Consider the following 21811-nt stretch of genomic DNA (forward strand, 5'->3'; position numbering starts at 1 on the left):
ATTTAAGCAAGGACAAATAAAATTATGTCAGTTAAGAATGAAAGGAAATAAGAATGCTTAGGAGTCATGAAAAAATCTGGCAATCAGTAATTCTGTAATATCTATTTTTGAAGAGATAAATTAAAGCAAGGAGTAAGGTGTGACTGAAGATCAAACAAATTCAGAGTAAAAGGAGGTGCAATAACTCCCTAAAGTTCTACTGTTTTGTGTTTAACTAGGAATGTGTGAAAAGAGAATGTAAAATATAGAAGTAATTAGGTTCAGTTCTATGATTTTTATTAGCCTAAGTATCATAACAAGGAATACATTCACAAGTAAAGATATGGATGAAGACGGCATCTCTGAGGGAAAGTGGTGTAGATTGTACCCACATAAAACGCACACACTTTCTCCTATCTCAGAAACTAGGACAAGCTGGTAGGAGGATTCCTCAAAGTTTGTCCAGGAAGAAGACTTAAAGTTATTTGAAAACCTTTCCAATATGTCAAGGATTGATAATGACAGTAGACAGATATCAGGTTGTTAGATGATGGGAGTTTAAAATAACCAAATGTCCTTGGAAATCCAATCAAGTAAAACATGTTCATTAAGATCCAATTGGCATTTTGAGGAACAGAAAGTGAGGAACCAATTATGATGAATATGCTTATCAATCTAACATTTGATAACGTAAAGGCTGGAGTGGTACAAAAGAAGGTGAAAAATGAAGCTAGAAAAGAGACCTTGTAAAATTGATTTCACATATTAAAGCTCAAGGCACGTGATTTATTCTAGAATAACAACAACAAAAAAAGCTATCATTCATAAGACCCCATTTGCAAACACCTTAAGGAGAACAAGTTAGTACAAGGAGCACATATTTATAAAGAGTGAATCCTGTCATACTAATTTCTGCTTAAAAAAGACACTACTACCAGACCAAGTAGACATGTTAGATGTTAATTCAAGAGCACGGGAGACTTTGTATGCCTTAAAATGGTCAGCCTTCATACACAAATAGTGTTCATGGTAGTCATGGAAGCATTTTGAACAAGAAATAAAGGCAAAATTTATTGGAGTGAAAAAAATATATATATGTATATATATATGTTCTAGGAGTATATATTCTAGGCCAAGGTTATGTGCATACACGTCGGCTAGAGAATGTATATAAATGAGTTATTGCAAATGTAAAAGGACAGAGTGGATTACCCAGTGAATTAGTCAAGCTTCTTCTGTATTTGTGAAACAAGAAGAACAGTGGGAAATGCCTCAGAAAGTTGATTCAGAATTCAGTGACTTTTGAAGACTAAAGACATGCCAAACACAAAGTGCAACCAAAGGGAGATCACATGTAAGTTAGTCCAACAAGAGAAAGAAAAACAATCTGTAAATAAAAGAAAGTTGTAGAGGATTGATTTATATGGAAATGAGCCAAAAAGCATATGTAGCGATTATAAAACATAGCAAGAGGCCCAAAGTTCGTCATTTTAAGCTGTAATTTAAAAATCCAAATATAGAAGGCAGAACTTAGAGTGGAATTTAAGAAAAGAAACTTAAAGTTCACTTAAAAAGCTAAATATTGAATAAAGATTCTAAAAATGGAATTTTGACCATGAGCTATTAAATTGAAAATCATGTCACATAGGAGTCCTAAGCAAAGTCTTTTAATCTTCATGAAAATAATATATATATATATATATATATATATATATATATATATTCTTGGGTAATAAATAAGAAAGACCCCACAATAGAAGTTAAAACATTGTAAGTTATAACCACAAGATATTAGTATATTATCTGCATCTATATAGAGAGATATATAAATATATATACCACTTGCTATTATGCCAGTAAGTGAAAATAGGTATTTAAATAAATCTGTCTGACTGGCTCCAGTGATGATAAGTATAATCCTTCCTGAAAGTTGAGGTACTTGCCACTTGTTGATCCCCTGAGCTAGGCATTGGTATGCCTTTCTTGCTAATTTTAGAAGCAATCTGTGAAATAAGCTAATGCTATCCCTATTTTATAGACAATAATGATGAGTCTCTGAGAATTAAATAGCTTGTCCAAGGTCACACAGCTAGCAAGTTGCAAAGCCAAGACCAGAAATCAAATCTTAGCCAATGTCCGTCCTCTTGGAGTATGTCAATTATATCTGGAGAAAACAGGGGCAACAGCATGGAATGAACTGGAAAAGAATGACCTGGTTAAGATTCAATTTGATAGGAAGAATACGTAAGTGTGGAGGTAGCTAAGGCTGGACTTCTGATGCTTAGTAATATTTACATTTCCTGAAAACCAGTAAAACATAACTTCAGTAAAAATCGAACAATGAGACAGAAGAAAGTAACCACAACTTCTGTGATTTATTATGTTTTAAATTAAATAAGAAATGATAAGGTAATATGGAAATAAAGCTATTAATTTTTCAGTAATTCACCTAATAATAAAACTGATTCACCTGGGAGCCACGTTTCTAGCTGGCAAACTGATTCAGGTGGACTTACCTAAAATAGCAAAGGATATCTTATATTTTTCTGTCTTACATCTTATTGCTTGAAGTTATATATTCCAGAACCATGGAATCTGGGTAATTTCATGCCATTAAATGTTTATGATTGTTCGGAAATGAAATCTAGGATTGCTAAAAGAATAATCAATTCAGGAATTATGTATTGAGTAGTTTCTATGTATCAGACACTGTATATCAGGAAACAGGATTACTTTCTGCTGAAAGATTTTTTGGAGAAAATTGTAAACCTAGTAAATGTATTGCCTAGATAGTTTTATATAGCTGGATGAAATTTCAGAATTATTTTCTAATTCCTTTGTTTTATAGATACAAAAACCTAATATCTAAGTAAGCCAAGATCATCTCATTATTCTTAAGTTATGAAAAATTACTGCATTTCAAATAGAAATACTTTTGTAAATGATGGAACAACTAGTAAAGAAACTAACAATTACACAAATCAAACTCAACACTTAATCTCGGCTGAAGCATGTTCTTAAAACTTGGTCTAAATATGCCTACAATATAAATTTTACAAAATAAAATGACTAAATCATTAGACAGTGTTCATTCTAAGTAGCAAAATACTTTTAAGAAAAGGTAAAAAAAAATCAGCCTTCTTTGCACAATTATTATCATTGCAACAAAACCATCTTCTAACATGCTGAACAGAACAAACAGCTCTGATGGGCTTGTTTTCTTAACTTTTGTCAAGAGTAAACAGAAGATTTTGCAAGATTCTAAAGAGCAACCCTAGCCGTGAGGTAGGTGGTTATCTATGACAATCCAGATCATGTGCCAGGACAGTACTGGATCCTCTTTAAATGAAACATATTTGAGGATCACAGAGAAGCATGTTGTGCAACATGTCTTGAAGTTACCAACTTCATGAAGTAAGGGCCAGCAGTTCACATGGGAATGACGTAGAGAACAGGTCACCTACGCACATTCCTACTCCACCCTCTTTTATAGGAAATTTCGTATATTAAACTTGATTTCTTCCATGGCCTCCTATTTTAAGCAGAATGTGGTTCAGGAAGATGTATTCCACCCTCCTGGAAATCAAACCAGTGCTTTCACAAACATCAAGTTCCATCTTCCCTAAAACTTCATTGCAATTCCCCAGGAATGGATCACAGAGCTATTTGTTTCTCCAGATTTGTAGATTTCTAAGTTGAGTCAAAGGGCAGGAGTGCCATTTTTATTTTATATAAGCTAAAATTTTTGGGAGAAGATTAATGATCTGGAGGGGGGAAAAAACAAAAAAGAACAAGAAGGAGATGAAGAAGGGGAGGAAGAAGAGAAAGAAAGAGAAAAGGAAGCCAACCCTAATCCTTGAATTCTATAAACTACTAACAACTAGTCAAAAGTGCCTACTTGGATTTCAATACCCGACATGCCCTTGAGTGTTGAAGAATTAAATATCTTATTCTGGTACTGTTTATTTGATGTCATTTATTCTTAACCTATACTTGCCCCCATCAAGATCATTCTCAGTTGATAGTAAGAAAAATATGCAATGTTGTTGCTAATTTATCCTGCATTTGGGAATTGATTTCAAAAGAGCATTCTTAAACATCTTGTAAACTAAAAAAAAACAATGGACTCGGTATGAGGAAGTTAAAAACTATGTCAAGATTTCAAAAATTTGTGTATAAAAATTAATTACCAGATTAGAAGTTGAGGTCAAGGAGTAATGATAGAAATTTTGTGAAATAATGATTAGACATACGATAAAATGTAAGACAAATGAGAGAAACAAAAGTACATGATAGAAAAGTATTATTAGTACTATATTAGTTACTCTGAATGGCATAAAATATATAACTTGGAAAAAGAAATTCTTTTCACATTAGAATAATATTTGTGCTAAATATAACTGTATTCTTCAAATTATTAAATACCTTGACACAAAAAATTTACTTGTCCATATCTGTTTTTCTATAAATTTAAAAGGTTAATAGAACTTGATTAACTAATCAACATTCTCTTATTATAACGCATATACACTTGCAACAAAGATAGCCGTAGAATTTTCAGGGACCAGGGCTATCACATAGGAATATGAAGGCCCAGTTATAAAATGTTGCCAGTCCCAAGAGAAACTAAGGCTTCTCTCGAATATATGTAGTGCTCCAAATTTGCAAATAAAATTGCACATTTTCCATGTAAACAGATTCATTGATAAACCTTTAAATCAATGACAAATAAAAATACTTTAAGTAAAAGACTTTTTATTAAACATAATTTTTTTCTACTCATATGATAAGGTTAAAAGACTTAAAACCTAATAAAAATTATTGATACCTTCAATTAAGGTTCTTTCAGGAATACAATTTTTATCAGCATGAAAATCAATACGCTTCTGATGATCATCCTGTGAATACTATACCAAGACTATTGCTATCCACTAGACTATATAATTCTTTCATTTTTGTTCACTTTTAATATACAGAGTAAGAAAAATGAAAAAAAATTATTGTGAAGGTAACTCAATATTTGTCTTGATAATATTTTGAACAAATTGAAATATTATAGTAGATTGAAATATGAAACTCAAATATGAAAATAAACTTTTAATAATCCCAAGTTAAATTCTGAATTTTCTGTGTTTTTACAAATTGTCTTTGCAGCTAATTCTGCTTAGAAGCCAGAATTAATTTCAATAAAAATCAGTTATTTTAAAAGGAAGTGCTTTTTAAAATAATGTTTACTTTTAAATAAAAGTTTATCATGTTAACTAAAAAATTCAAATAGCAGATATGTTGATTTAGCACTATTTTTTTAACTGCTATTTTTAGACCTTGGGATTTATAGGTATGTAAATTCTTTGGTTCAGCTCTTAGGCAAACACAATGGTGTGGGGCAGAGCTAGTAACAGGCGAAGATGGCTCTTCAACACTGAAAGTCCAGCCTTACTGCTGACAGGGACGAGGGCAATGGAAGCATCCAGTTATACTATGGTGTTCTTTTACCACCTCAGTGATGGCAGCTGGCTGGAGTCCAAAGTGTCTCAGTACTCTCAATCTCTAACTACTTTTTTCTCTTCTTTTCCTTGTTTTGCCCCACACATATCTCCAAAGAAAATATTTAGGGTGTGAAAGAAGTATAGATAAAAAAGGAATCAGAGGAGAAATGTGTGATTATAATACAATAAAATATGTAACTGAATCTTACTGTGGCTTAACACACAGCCAATAGTGCCAAAGATCATAAAACTTCTGTCTGCTAAAGTTTTCTCTTTATTAAATGGCATTGACAGAGAAAAACTATAAGGAATAACTAATTTAAATAGACTGCAAATAACTTAGTCAACATAAAATGATGCAATATTTTATCTGATGAAGAAATCTAAAATTAAATATCTGTTAGATCAATGTTATCAATTTGTCTATAGCCTATCAATCTTTCAAATCCATATGAAATCATACAGTTTTAGTGAACTTTATGTATATCTTGTTTGCATCATGCAATTAATATACTATCTGCATATTCTTATTTCACACATTGATATCCTCCTGGTTGAAATCATTAAATAGCTCCACATTGCTTAACTACAGTGCAAAGCTAAAAATATCATATATTCATTTTTCCAAAGCTTTGGGCTTTTGTTTGCTTCATTCATGTTGTATAATCTAAATTATTATCTTCACTGTCTCTGTTTAATATCAACAAATTAGAAAGAGTAACAACCATGACCTCTCATAGTCCATAAGTAATAATTAATTTTTCAGTTCCTTCTATGAACACTTATTAAAGCCCTTTTACATGCCAAGCATGGTGCTAGATCGTGAGAATAAAAATAAGACCGGAACACAGACTTGTCCCTCAAAAGCTCCCTCGTGAGAAGCCTTTCGGGTTTATTCTTAGAAGTGGACAAAAACATTTATTTTCTACTCTAAAGACTGAACAATAAAGAATAGCAAAAAGAACTAAAAATCTAAGAAGCTCAAGACCCCAAAGACTCAACCGTAACAGGCTAAATCGACATGCCTCTCCAGCAGCTCTCCCAGGATGAAATGTGATCACCTATTAATGCACTACACAAAACAAAAAGCCTCCATGCCATCTTTCATATCATAGGAGTTGACCCACACCCTAGGAATCACTTTAGATCCAACAATTTCTCAAGAGAACAAAAAGAATCGAGTTTTTTCCCCAGCCAATATTGGCTAAAAGATCTGATGATCAACACTGAGCAAATTAACTAGAGTAAAATATCCTCTACACATGTGACTACAAAGACAAGGTACAAATTATGAAATCTCACATTAACATATTTTTAAAAGACCAAATGCTTTCTAATAACATGTAAAAGATAAAAGCATGATAACATACATCTCAAAATGAATTTAACTTAATATTAAATGCTATAAATACATGAAAATACTGTCTTAAAACTAAACCTCAAAAACCTATGAAATTATAAATCTATAACTTATAAATTCATACATTTATAATGCATTGCTACTGCTGCTCCCAACAAGAATGGCACAACGTAATTACAAAAACACAGAGAAAAATGTAAAGGCTCGTACCAAAGTTATATTAAAGTTAAAAGGGTTTAAAATTCAGGAATAATAAAATTTCTCAAGAACTCCTTATCAGAATCCAATTAATTGCTCAGCTCACCACCGTTCCTTCTTTTCCAAATCTTGAATATGAGCAGCTAAGAAAAGATGAGCCACATCAAAATGAAAGCAAACAAACTTCTGACTGTTAGAGCTTATACACAGGATGGCTGGAAACAGGATTGCCATGACCAGACCCAAGTCAACAAAGCCCTGTTTTAAGGAGATTAAACTTTTTCTTCAGGCTTGAAAAACCCTGTGCTACGTCTGGGAAAATAACTACTCCACCACCTTGATACTGGACTCTGTTTCTTCCAGACCTAAGATAAGACATGTTTTCTTATCTCCTCTGAAGAAAAGAAATGGCTTCAAAGTTCAGGAGATAGGTCATACTGTAATACCAATAGGATGAGAGGCCTTGTCAGATCACCTGACTTAGAATTAGTATGAGGAGAAAAAAAGTGTACTAGACACTTCAACTCCATAAAGAAATTCTCAAAATCAATGTATTTCCTCAGTAAATACATACCCTAAATGTCTTAAGTTTTAAGACTAAATATAACAACCATTTTTACATACCTATTGTATTATACTTCAGAATGCCATATCCCAGTATAAATTAACCTGCAGAAATCTTCTCCAAATCTTATCTGCATTTATATTTCAAGCCTGAAGGAAAAGACTGTCAAGGAATAGCTACTCTCTCAAACTAGTATGAGGAAAACTCTAATTAAACCCAGTTGAAAATAATTTGTGGCTTTAAAGCTATTTCAAGTAATATTTACATATATAAATGTTATATAAAGAGTTAAGCTCAGCAATGAGCAGAATTAGGAGTTTTAATATTAAATGTATAAAACATTCTTGAAATGAAGATGGAAAACAGCTACATGTTTGTACAGGTCAACTAGAAGCCTCAGAGCTGAGCTGTGACATGAATTCATTCTATTACAGTGGCTGAGTTATTTAACCTTTGTGTGCATCATTTTCTCATAAGAAAATGGAGTAGGATTAATCATCAAGAAGGGTTCTTACCCTAAAGGTGTATCTCATCAAATGAGCTGTGTGCAGAGGAAGAATATTTACAGTAATACATTTCAGAAAGAAGTTTCCAGTATTACAGACCTACTGACACAGGTTGATTCTTAATATGTTTTCTTTAACTACTAACAAGTGTGCAGCATGCTAAGCTAGTAAAGAAGCAGAAGCAGACTCTGTCCCTGGCTCTGTCATAACCTCGTTCTATCCTCAGCCAAGTCTATTAATCTATTTCCCAGTTTCTCTAAAAACTGTGCAAGTCAGTGCCACAGAAATGGCAAGGATGTGTATGAGCTAATGAGAGAATATCCATCAAGCCCTATGATCCCAGAAGAAAGCACCAAAGGAACACAAATTTGATTAAACCTCTAATATCCCAATGTTGATAACCTTAGTAGAATTGTTAAGGAATAACTTGGTGTGGGTGGGGAAGTGATTTTTTCTTGACCTCCTAATTTTGTGTATCTAATTTATTCATCATTTATGCATTTATTTATTCATCGATTCAATAAGATGAGTATTCTTTATTATATACCAGATACCCGATTAGGCAATGGTGAAGTGAAATGACACAGTCCCAAACATCATGGGATATGCTAAAGAAACATAAATGAATTGGAGCTGTCAGTATATTAAGACAGCTTAGTAATCAATCTCAAAATATATAATTATAAATTTTATTACAATATATGATTACAAACTCTACAGGAATAAGAGTAGGCTGTTTTGCTAGAAAATAATAGTGGGGAACAAAATTTAGATTGGGTGCTTAGAAACAGTCCAAGGAAACTGAGATGTGAGTGATGCATATTAATTAAATGGGTCATGTGGGAGGAAAATCACTGCAGCCAGAAGGAACATCATATGTGAAGGCTTTGAGCTGGAAATTGGTGACATCTTCCAGGAAATTATTGGTGAGACAGAAGGATATTGAGCAAAGCAGGGAGGATTATCAGGAGAGATCTGAAAGGCAATCAGACCCAGACCCTGTAGATGTTGGTAGGGCATGTTAAGATATTGATTTGCCATTCGTAGTGCAATTGGAAGTCATTGAAGGATTTTAACATGGAAAGTGAAATTATTTTATTAATTTTACAAAAAAGATTAGTTGCTGTATAGAGATGCACTGCATGCAAGGTGAGCCCATGTAGGAAGCCAACTATGGGAGACCTGTTTGGGGCCCTACCTAGATCCTCTTTACAGGGCCAGTGCCCCCCTCTCACAGCCATTGTGGGTGATGTTTGCTAACTGCTCACACCTAAAACCTTTCCCAGGGACTCAATCCAATTGAGGAGTGTTGCTTTAATCCATTTTAGAGCATGAGAAGCCAAACTCCTTTACCTCAAGAGTGAACAACTTTGCCATGTTGCTCATGCTCCAGAACCTTCCCTGTGGAGCAGGCTAAGGCTTGAATATACTTGAAACCATGTACTGAATTTACTCAAGCGATGGAAGTAGAAGTCAAACTGAAGTAGATCAGAGAGTGACTAGGACTTTAAAAAATAGACAAAACCTGAGAGGAAAAGCAGCTAAGTGAAAGAATAGAAACTGGATGAGAATGTGGAGCCAAGAAGGGTTTTATTAGTTGTTTTTATGTTATTTTTAATTTTTTGGTGAAAGGTGATCAGGACACATTTGTAGGCTGATGAGCCTGCTCTACCTGAAAAGGAGAGGTAAATTTGCATGAAGGAGTATAACCAAAAAGTGCAGACTTTAGGGAAGACAAGACGGCATCTAAAGAGCATGAAGAAAGATTGGGTTTTGATAGGAGGGGTGACATTTGTACCTTTTTAACAGGAGGGCAGGAGGAGATACATGAAATATCCCTTCTCTTGCTGAAGGTTTGTTGATTTGGTGGTATGCCGATGGGAGCATGACCCCTTGATGGTTTTTACTTTCTAATAAAGTAAGATGTATGCTTTTCAACTGAAGGTTGGAAAGTTTAAACTAATTTCTGTGAAGAGTAAGATCATGCTGTCATTAGAGAACCACAGCAGGAAAGCTAGTAGTCTTGGGTTCCCGTTTGAGATCAGTGACCACGAATTTATAGTTACATCAGATTGTCCATGCACATGGCTTACTTCAGCCATTTTCAGATACAAGGGTGCAGCATAGAGATGGAGGATTTTGCACTAAGGGTTTGAGTTTTGCCAGGCCAGTTAGAAATTGGGGTGTGAAAGTTGAGGGTATCTAGAAAAGAATGATTATAATGGTAGAATCAAGATTTTAAGCTAGATAAGAAAGAATGCTCAAAGAATTGTTACACTAAGAATACTTGAGTTTATGAGATCAAAAATAGAGGAGGAGGGAAAAAGGATGTTGGAATTTTGAAGGTGGTACAGTTTCTGGTAAAGATTGGCCTAGAAGCAGCCACAGCAGTTGGTACTGAAGTCAAAGGGGAGGCATAAGAGTGGGATGGTTTACTAAAGCTGCTCTGTATCATACCTTTGGTTCACACAACACTGGTACTCCATGGTCCACCAAAATCTGCCAAAAAACATGAATTATCTTTACAAAAATATTTAACCATCATTACATTACAAAGCAATCTGGATGAGTAAAGTGTACTAAGTGAAATGCAAATATCGTCCCATTTTTCCCTTTGGGGGAAATGTACTTCACATCACAAAGTATTGGTTTAAATAAAGTTCTAAGAACATATTCTTTTTGCTTTGTTTTTTAGGGCTTAATAGTACTAATGTGGCCTTGGACTCCTCTAAAGTCAGCACAAATGATCAATCAGCATTTCACTGATTGCTTAATTCCTCCTTCTCTACATAAGAGGGGGGAAAAAGCCCTTGCAAAATGTGTTTGTTCTGTTTGTTATTCTGGACAAAGCCGATAACGAGTTGCAGCTGCTGTACAGAGTGTACTGCTTGCCGAGGCCATTGCTTTAACTTATAGATAGAAAGGAGCAGCCAGAGATGTGCCTCGGGCTGAAGCCAGTGCTGCAAATAGGACAGCACTCTCCAGCTACAGTATATGCATTTCATTATCCAACAATTTGTTCTGGGAGGACAGTTTGATTGGCCAGGCAAGAAATTCAAAAAGAGAGGCTTAAATATCACAACTCAACTAAAAGAGCTCTTCTGTTTTCTAACCTGAGAAATTCACTTCTATCGGTCTCAATAAAGATGTTTGTAATATTAGGTGATGCTTGTAATATTAGGTGTGTTCAGAAACACATGTCCCTCTGAACAGAGTGCACCCCTGATGATCTGAGTCTTGGGGCTATGCCTCAGGCTTCACAATTCCTAGTGTGAAAGCTGCTTGTATACCCAGCCCTCCATCCAGCTGGGTTTTGTTCTGCTTTTCTTGTGTAACTAATGACTATGAGTCAAAAAGATGGATCGACTACTTGCCCTTGACCATTAAATAGGCATTTAAACTAAGCCAACTAAGGAACAGCATCGGTTTTCCATTTCGTGATATCATTTTCCATTTGTTCCTAGATTATTAACTAGGATGTGAAGAAAATAATAGTAGTCAATATTATAAAGTTTAAAATAATATAAAGTAGTCAATATTATAAACAGAGACATATTTCTAGACTGGAACAATAAAATAGTAGGCTTCTATATTTTACTTGAAAAGGTTCTGAAATCACCCACTTACTGTTTGTGTGACCTTGAGCAAGTTGCTTTAACTCTGAACCTCAGTTTCTTCATATACAAAATGGGAATACACCTGCTATGGAGGTTTGTTGATAGAATTTAAATGGAATACGTTATGTAAAATGTCTGGCGTTAGTAAAGAATTATCTCAGTGACTCAAGAGTATAAATTGGTCTAGTCACTTTGTAGCACAATTTGTCATTATTCAGTGAAATGTAAAATGTGCATACCTTATAGCAATTACATTTTTCAGGATGTAACTCAGAAATACTAAAACATGTGCACAAAGTGATAGATACACACATATAAATATAGATATTCATTACAGCATAAATGAACCAGTGGGAATAACATTTAAATGCATGAATATTCTTTTCTCTTTCGAAATTCTTTTTACTGACCTTCCCCACAAACTCACCTATTTCTTTGGGTAGTTTGGAATTATTACAACAGGAAGAGAAAGAAAAAGTTAATATTTATCTTCTGGCAAGGCAATGGGATTTTGCAGTAAGAACATAGTCTTAACAAGTTGATTTAATCAGGGAGAGGGGAGTTCTTTAAATTCTTATACTGCTTTACCTTATAACTCAATCTAGAGGATTCAGATTATATATGCATTTTTTACATCTGGTGAAGTGGTAGGAAAAAGAACAGAAACACAAGTCAGATCAACATCCTTTCCACATCTACTTTCAACCCCTGATCCGGGATCACTCCTTAAGGAAGTAAAGGAGTAATGTGGCAGAAATTACAGCAGCAGGCCAGCAGATACACATTCCTGAGACAGAGCCCATGGCATTCAGGGCCTGGAAACTGGGGACCCAAAATAACCCAAGTCTCACTGTGACAACACAGAGATTCTGAGAATACTGGAAGAATTAAGAAGCCTGGTGTCAAAGTGGAAAAATCACTGCAGGCAGGTCACTATAGTCAAGGGACAAATGACTGGACCCCATAACATTCCAAAGAGCAGATGGAATCAGCACAGAGAGCGGACCAGCTCAGGTGCTCTGCAGATATCAAGGAGGACTCAGAGGATACTACATCAATCTGAGCACTCTTTCCTTCTGCACCACCAAATCATGTAAACCAACAACCAGATGCCATCTTCAAGAGGAACAGGAAAAGCAGGTCAAACTTGGAAAAATGGAGCAAGTCAACTAAACAAGGACAGGAGTATTTGGAGTACTAAATACAAATACCTAAATGGAGTATTTGGACTGCAGCATTGGACTCAAGACAAAATTTACCAGAGTAGACTCAAGTTTAGTTGTTGGTAGGTGAAACAGATCAGATCAGTTATTTAAAAAATAAATAAAATAAGGTACTGTTTTGCACATTTGAGCCTACTGTGGATAATTCCAAATCTTGTTTGAAAATAATCAATACAGATTATTACAAAACACAGTATGTCAACTTGTGGAATACCTTGCAGCAGATGAAAAGATCAAAGTAGATCTCCATACACTGAGAATAAGAGCAAATACTAACACAGCATTTATTATATCACAGGCTCTGTTCTGAGTGCTTCACAGGTGTTCTCCTTGTCACCCTTCTGCAGTCCTATGAGGCAGATTCTGTTGTTATTCCTATTTTACATATGTGGAAAATGAAGCACATAAGTGATCTTCTTGAGGTTCCCCTACGAATTAGTCCTGAAGCCTAAATAAAAAGAATTACAAGGCATACCGGTGAGTGAGGAAAACAATTTATATAACAGTATACTCTGTAAAATATTAACAAAACATACTATGTAACAACCAGTACTACAATTTTTATCTGTAAGTGACTAGAAAAAGGTCTGAAAGGGTATTATCATATTAGTAATAAATTTCTCCTCCAATAGGGGAATTTTTTTTTCATAGGAATATCTTAGCCTTATTTGTAATATTTTAATTTTTTTACATGGAGAATATGGCAATACACCATTCATGTTACTGAAACTTGATAAAATATATGAAGCTAAAAATGGTCACCTAAAAGTATGATAATATATATTTATTTTCTGCTTTATCTCCAATATGTTTACAATACAGAAATTATAACAAAATGCAAGTAAATGTATTGGATAATGATGAAAGTTAATAAGTTGCACACTGTAGCCCTACCATCCCCACTGATGTCAAAGGGCTGATTTTTAATTATGCAATAGTAATTAAATAGGGATCAATGTCATCACCAAAAAAAAAAAAAAATACAGAGATTGCTATTTTAAACATGATAATTTCTATTTAAAAAAGAAAATGAAGTAAACTGTCAAAATTAAAATGCATAAGTATATTATTTTAATATATTAAATAAGTTTAGCTAATAAAAATTTAGTTTTCCTGAGTTCTCTTAAAGATATTAGGCCCGACCTCCATTCAGGCCTATTTCATGCAATCTGTCTTATACAAATGTAGGATATTTCAAATGTGGCATTATAATTATGTGTGTATCTGCATAAATATTGAAAGAAATAAGGATACAGGCTTTATTATAATAGGAAAAAAATAGGCCCTTGTAAAGTTTATAATGACTTTTAAAACTTGAAGAACCTATTGGAACAACATAAAAAAATCTGAAAATAGCATCTTATTAATTTTGAATTTCATTTTGTAATTATACAATCTGTATTCCTATTTCAAATCCCACCACAAACAAACAAAAGTGGCTACTGTAGAAAAGATAATGAATCATTCTCTGCTCCCCAAAACCAGGAGGATTGAAGAACCCATATTTTACAGGAAGATAATCCCTTGCTAATTACCAGAAAAATGCAGTTAAGAGTTACATGGTTTTAGCATGATACCTTATCTGTATAGCAAAGGATATACACATATATACAAAACATATATTTAATACTATATATAGCCTATAGTTTTATCTAATACAGTGTTGTTCATTAGCCTTAAAAGAATTAGTAGTATTGGGAAGTAGTATAGAAGAGGAAACAGCACATGTCTTGTAGTATAACAAATTACTTGACTCTATGCACAAGGCCAGACTAAGCAAGTGCATCATTCATCAACAGTACCTGATGAATCACAGCATCTCTGATCCTAAAATAATCATTGCTGTTTTATAATTCTCATATAAAATCCACACTGTTCAGGGAAATGTGGTGGCTTACTACAAATCGATGGTATAGGACATCCACCTTGGAATCAGGCTATCATTTTCAATTAAGCTTGCAATTGAACAGCAGTTGAACAGTACACCTGTAACACCTAGAAAGCATTCAGGTATGTCAATGCTTAATATTTCAGAGGACTGTTTTGGTAGACATTACTTAGGCTATTTATGTGTGGCAGACACACCACGGGAGGAAGATGGCAGTTCATGCTAGAGTGCACCATCCCATACACAAAGCCTTTACTAACCCTATGCCTCTGACTCCAACCAGACTGAATTACACAACTGTCATTCCTCCAGAACACACAGCAAATGCAAAAGAAAAAAAATTATTCACATGGAAAGAGTTTTACCAATTATAGTTGGGTTTTGCCCCTTTTCTTATCACTAGCCCTTCTCATCACTAATTGGTTTGAAAATTAACCCTTTAGCAATGTACTGTAACTGAACCTGCTGATGATTTAAGGAAATAGAAATCCAAAACCCACAATTCATCTTTAGATAATATATGATATCATGCTGCAGCTTATCAGCATGTCAAAGTACAAAAGTTTAAGAAATTTCCATTAAAATGCATCTGGTATCATTAAGGAAGGTAATGGTGGACTTTATATCTTTCTGAGTTTCTGATGTGTTCATGAATGTGATATAAATTCATCAGTGACTTTCAAATGATTATGTTTCTAACATGTGAAACAGTAAAATCACCACATGGGCTTCTTTCTCTTCATGTTTATTTATCCTGCATTATTTAACTTTAAGGAGTAATATAAAATTTTTTTAAGTTTTCCAGCCAACAATTTATTCTTATGTTATTTCTCCCTTACTCTCATTTCTCTCTTTATGAATATAAGATCTATCAGGCAAATTAAAGTGTTCTCTACAAAAGTGTTATTTATGACAGTAAATATCCACAGTTGGTATTTGTAGTTCCAGTGTTCTTTGAAGATCTACTAGCAAATTTTGGATTACCAGTCCATGGGGTTTATATCTAACGAAGCACCTAAACACTACTTAAATCAACATACATATATTTTAAACCACCCAGAAAAAAATTAAGGTTATTAGTAACTAGAGAACTGATTTTCTCTTTAAGTTAAAAATTGAATGTAGTTTTAAAAAATTGTGTATACATAAAGTCATTTTATTTAATCTCCATGTAGTCTATTCAGGATAGATTTAACTCAATATGTGTACGATAACTCTGAAATAGACTTGCTTTGGAAATGGCAGGATAATGTCAACAGACCTAAGCACGAATCCCAACTTGGTCACTTACGAGCTGAGTGAATCCAGGTGTGTGTAATCCCTCCACATAAGTTTTCTCACCTTGAAATGAAGATCATAATAGCACCTCTCTCATAGTTGGTGCCCACTTTAGATGGTCTATAGGTGGGCAGCAATCTGACTTGGAAAAGCAGGAGTTATGCTGTGTAGAACTTTACCTAATAATGAGGAAATTTCAATGTCATTATCAAAAAATAAAGAAGGAAAAAGGGAGAAGAGACTAAACTTTTTTTAAAGTGCATGTAGTAAAAAAGAGAAAGTGTTATAGATGGGATAATGTTTTTGAAATATTAACAGATGTATTTTCTTCCCCAGGAGTCCTTGTGGTTCCTCCCTTACCTGCTGAATCAAACACCAGAATTCCTTATTTCCAGAGGAGATGGTAAATACCTCAAAGAATCACATTATCATTCATCAACTTTGATCTTCGAATCTTTTTTAAAGTCAGTAGCTGAGACCAATCTGGAATGCTAGGCTTTCTGGTATTGTGAGAAAAAGGATTTGTGGGTTCCAGTGAGCTAGAGCTCAAATGACTCAGCATCGTATTTATAGTATAAAACTTAAAGAAGAAATGAAACATGAGGTTTTTTAAATACTAAAAGGTAGATAGAAAGCTTTTAATGTGTGGAAGGTTTGGGAGGGGAATTGGGTAAGAGAGACTGAGCCTATTGTATCATTCTAACAGGGATAGATGACTAAAACCTGCTCTCCAAGCATAGCCAGAAAATACTACAAGCTCTTGGGAAAACCTCTCACTCAGCATGTTACAAAAGCAGCATGGCAGGCATGGCAGAAGGGCCACCACAAAAACGGGAATGTTTTAGGCAGATAAGCCTGAAGAAGCCTCCTAGAGTTTCAGTCTTCTTTCTGCACAGAAAGCAGTCATGAGTTCTTGAGCATCCCCCGAGGAAAGACAGGGACGTGCTCGGCAGGCCTGTTACCTAAAGAGAGCCAGAGTTAGAGCATGAGGTATAGAGCCTGAACATCCAGCCCAGAGGCCTAGGCAGGCCCACGCAGACCGAGTACACCAGATGCTACACATGAGGTCCACAAGCTAGAAGAGAACTGCAACGTCTCAGCAAAAGCCAGCAAGGACCAGAGAAGACCCAAGAAACAGGACACTCTTCCCCTCATGCCAGGATCACCTATAAGCCACCCAGTAACTTAGATCATCTATAAGGATAATCAAAGAAGGGGCCAGGAAGAGAATATAGAATTTGACTGAACAAACTAGATGTGACTAAATTAAATTGAAGTAGCAAGAGTAACTGTTTTCAGCCAACTGGGGACTTGACATTGTAAAGTTCAGTAACATAAAAATAAAATGTTTCATTTCTGTATACCTGAGTTACAACTGTAAATTTTAAACCCATTACAACATCTCATCAATTATATATTTCCGCTTCAAGTAGATTCACTGAGACCTCTTCAAAATTTACTGCCTATTCCGTCTAAGATACTTTCAAGTTAACAAAAACATGCAATCAATGCTACAGACTGCAGTCAATAACTGCCACAGTGGAACAATCCTAGAAATGTACAAATCCGGCCCACAGCAATATATAGTAATGATTTTGAAGAGTTGTTACAGGAGTGGACAGTCATTTATCTTTCCAGAGTGAGTTTGCATAAAGCCGAAGAGACATGAAGTGATTACTATGGTTCCTCCCCTTTCAAAGGTGCCCTTCATCCCTTTCCCAGCACAAGTGAAGATACAGCGGAAGGGAGCAGAACATCCATCAGTCACCGCAGGGCTGGCTGCACGCCTAAGCAACATGCGTGTCCATGAGCAGCCCCTTGCAAGCAGTCTCTTTGCCATCGAAACACTGCTTATTTCCCCACAGGGTATCTTGATGCCTTTTAAGAAGCTGTGTGACAGCAGCAACAGAGTGTGAACTCATCAGAATATGTCGAACATCCAACATGGCTCTATCACTCAAATTACACGTTGACTAATCAAGGAGCAACCAACAATGGTCAGCTAAGGACACTGGCTTAATTCAACAATTCACTGTCTGATTAAACCAAGCGTGGAGAGTTCTAGAAATTGGTTGCCCTGTTTCTCAGCGGCTCTCCTTTGAAGAGATGGAGGAACAAAAGATAATTTCTGATTACTCTGAAATGAACTTGCTCCTGCAGTTTTATCAGTGGTCATTTGATTAATCCCTCCCGGTAGGCCACTGTCTGGGGCATGATCCCTCAGGTTCCTTCCAGAAATAGCTGTTGGGGATCATCCAAGAAGCCTCTAAGTCACAAAGCTAGGAAATACTTAAAGTAACTAGTTTACAGAAAATATGAGTTTTTATTGTTTCACAGAGTCAGATAAAAAACATGTTACCACTGTTTACAGCCCAGAGAATCTCGATATGCACAGCCTTAACCGGTACAAATATGTTCTCGGAAATGCATTCCTTTATGAAGGTTGTAGTTGAGAACACAGACTCAGAGCCTGACTTCCTGGTTCATATACTGGCTCTACCACTTACTAAATGAGTGAACTTGGGAAAATTGCCTGATTACCCTCTTTGTACCTCAGTTTTCCATCTATATTAATAGAATAATGATATTATCTATGTCATAAGGTTGTAATGAAGATTAAACGTGTGATTTCTAGACAGAGCGAATGCAACGTTGTCTAGCATATAATGTTGGAACTATTAGCTACTACTTGTTGGTGTTACTGTTGTTATTTTTGCAATCTCAAGACTCTATTCGTGGGGTTTCAGTTCTCCCAACCCCTTACTGCACCTATATTTAACCCTTTAGAAAACCAGAAACCCTTTCCATGGTCTTCTTTGAGTCCACACGACTCATCCATAGGAAGTAGTATGGGGAAGACAGTGACAAGCCTCTCCAGATGGCAATTCCCTGTGCTTCATGGTAACACTACTCTCCAAGAAAATCTTACACCTGTAAAGTGACTTTCCTCCCCTCTCACCATTGCTCTTCCCCACATTTCCCAAGTTAATTGGCCCCTTGTCCTCATGATATTGTCCAGTGCCCACATTAGCTTGACAACTGAGATAATTCTTGCAGGATCACCTTCTTGAAGACCTAGTTAACCTAGGAGACCTGGTCAATCATAATCAAAGAGTATGATCTTTAAAACTGAGTACTGTGTCCTATCAAAACTTTAAAAATATTTCCCATTTGGACTATGGGTTGGCTCTCTGTTCAGTTGGTAGATCTGCTTACCAGATATAAGGCACTGTGAATAGAAACTGTTTTATTGGGACTAAACTCACTGGTAAACACATATGTTTATTTAGAAATAGTTATTTCCTAAACCAAAGATTTTTCAAAAATGATTTCAAACTGAGAGAGCAATTTAACTTAATAGAGCAATTCAAAACTTTGAGCATTGGGACATATACCATTACAGGAAAATTTAAAGCATTTGGGTATCTTTCTTGACCTAAAAACTTTAATTAAAAAAAAAAACAGACATAGCTATCAGCTATTGCTATTCTTATTCCATTGTTAGTCATCACCGTAGTCCTAAGAGGATACAGCAGAGAAATAGAAAAATCTGCTGTTACCTCACATTTATGTATAACTGTTTCAAAACAAGAGAGTAATTTGGAATTTAGAACTGCTAAGTATAAAGCCATTCATTTAGTAGTTCATCAGGTGCTCTCTCTACTCTTCAGAATAATTTTTAATCTAATACATTCCAAGCAACATATTCCCCTTCCAAATAGCTCCAAAGTCAAACACTAATTAGCCTTTTCTCTTGAAATTTGGCAATGATACAGACCTTGTTCCTTCACTTTAACGTTTGGAGCTCTCTTATAACCCTCCAAAATTATTTAAATACGCTCCAAAATGTCTCATAGTTCTTTGTAATCTGGTCAAGACTAATGAAATGCTTATTATGAAAATAGAAGTTTAAATTCACTACAATTTACTACAGGAAAGGTGAAACGCTTAAGCTTTCACCCCAGTGCCCCTAAATAAAAACCATGATGCAGAAATGTAGTGTTAAGCAGAGACCTAACTTTAAAAGAACACCAAAGAATTGTGGGATTTTCAGTTAACAGTACTCCACATCCTTGGAAGGAAGTATCATGTGAACCAATCAGAATATCTTACTCTCACTGACTTAGAAATCTTGAGCTGCTAATTTAACATGGGAGTATACATTTTTCCAGCAAATAATAGAAAAAAACTATGCTCAAGGTGTTCACCTCACAAGAACAATGCAGTCTGGAAAACCATGTACCACACAAAGAAACATAAAAAATACAATTTTGACTATCCATGTGTACTTAAATTTTAACACCCAGGAGATCCTACAACCTAGCTAAAGTTTCACCTCATATCAAGGGCAAATTATAATCTTGTTTCCAAATCTTTTTTGGTGGTGGATTGTAAATAATCTAAGCACATCATCTGTACAAAGAGCATTCTACTATTAACTCCTCCTCATAAACGACCTTTACTCCTGCAGCTCAAAGTTACCAGAAATTCTCTCCTCTTTTTTGTCTTTTCTCTTTGGGTAGGCCACGTAAAACAGAGCTGGTAGGCATAACCTCCTCAAATTTGAACAAACACTTGAATGCAAAGCTTCGGGTTGGATTGCCTCATTAAAATGTTCCCAATTGATTACTTTTATTGTTCAGTTTTTCAGTAGGCATGGAATAATAACTACCAAAGAAACAGAAATCCTAAAATAACTAGTAAATCACTTGACAATTGAAAGACCATTACATGATGCTAAATAGAAACCACAGGAGCTAACGGCTGGCAGAAGAGTACTGTTCAAAATTACAAACTGAGCAGAGAATTATCTGTTCTGCAGAGCTCGTACTTTTTTCTCCCCGTCTTTGCCCTCTGTGGCTAAAATTGATTCCCCAGGGTTTTCAGCCCCAAGGCCATGATCTCTCAACCTGCAGACAAGTTGTGCCATCTGTCATCATTTTTCCTGTATTAGAGATCAGAAATTTTAAGTCACGTCCTGGAGAGTTTTCAAACCTTGTAGTTTTGTTCAACTGATAACATGGTAAGAGTTTTTAGGGCAATATTATTAATTTGTCAAAGTATTTAAACAAAACTTGAGAATACAAATTTTTAAAAGTTTTCTTTCTCATGAACATTTTTCTGATATTAACTAAGGCAATTGTTGTCCAAGCTTATTGTGCATAGCAACTGCAAGGAATGATTATTAGAAATGCATATTATCGGGGCACACTAGATCTATTGGATCTAAATTGCTAGTTAGAGGTGGGGATCTTTATTTTTAACAAGTTCTCCAGTTTGTCCTGAAGTAGGTGGTTGCCAGCTACAAACATAACAGAACTAGAGTATGAATGGAAGTTGGAGCATAAATAAATGGAGAGACAGTATTTACGATGCTGCAAAAAGTTTCTTAAACCCAGTTTAACAGCTGCCTTTATCACTGCCACTCACAAGTACCACCTTAGGTTAAACTATATAACCTTCCTCGGCCTCAGCTTTTTCATCTAAGGAATGAACATAGTTACATCCACCCCAACACATTGTTTTATGGATGAGTTTACAGTGTTGAAAACACTTAATAAAAAATAGGTACTGTAGTTCAGCTGTCCTCTAATGCAACACCCCTCATGTCAAGCCAGAGCCAAAAGAATTTCATGTAAATCTCTCTCTTGTAAAGTGGTCAGCAGAATTCTATACAATGCTCTGTAGTTTGGCTATTATTGCAACAT

The 21811-nt window shown here is 35.1% G+C and overlaps 1 protein-coding gene across 3 annotated transcripts in view; it reads right to left on the reverse strand.

Moving 5' to 3' along the window:
• The window catches only part of CPS1 (carbamoyl-phosphate synthase 1), a 155689-nt gene that overhangs the window by 126661 nt on the left and 7217 nt on the right, over positions 1-21811 (reverse strand). The window contains exon 1 of one of the 3 annotated variants that reach the window (XM_021667021.2): positions 10555-10570. The exons of the other annotated variants lie outside the window; for them this stretch is intronic. The gene's annotated coding sequence lies outside the window, so the exon portion shown is untranslated. Of the gene's footprint in view, positions 1-10554; positions 10571-21811 lie in introns of those variants that run through there. 3 annotated transcript variants of the gene reach the window in all.

The sequence above is a fragment of the Aotus nancymaae genome, unplaced genomic scaffold (genome assembly GCF_030222135.1).
Source record: "Aotus nancymaae isolate 86718 unplaced genomic scaffold, 86718_ANA_hifiasm-v0.15.2.pri h1tg000008l, whole genome shotgun sequence".
Taxonomy (NCBI): Eukaryota; Metazoa; Chordata; class Mammalia; order Primates; family Aotidae; genus Aotus; species Aotus nancymaae.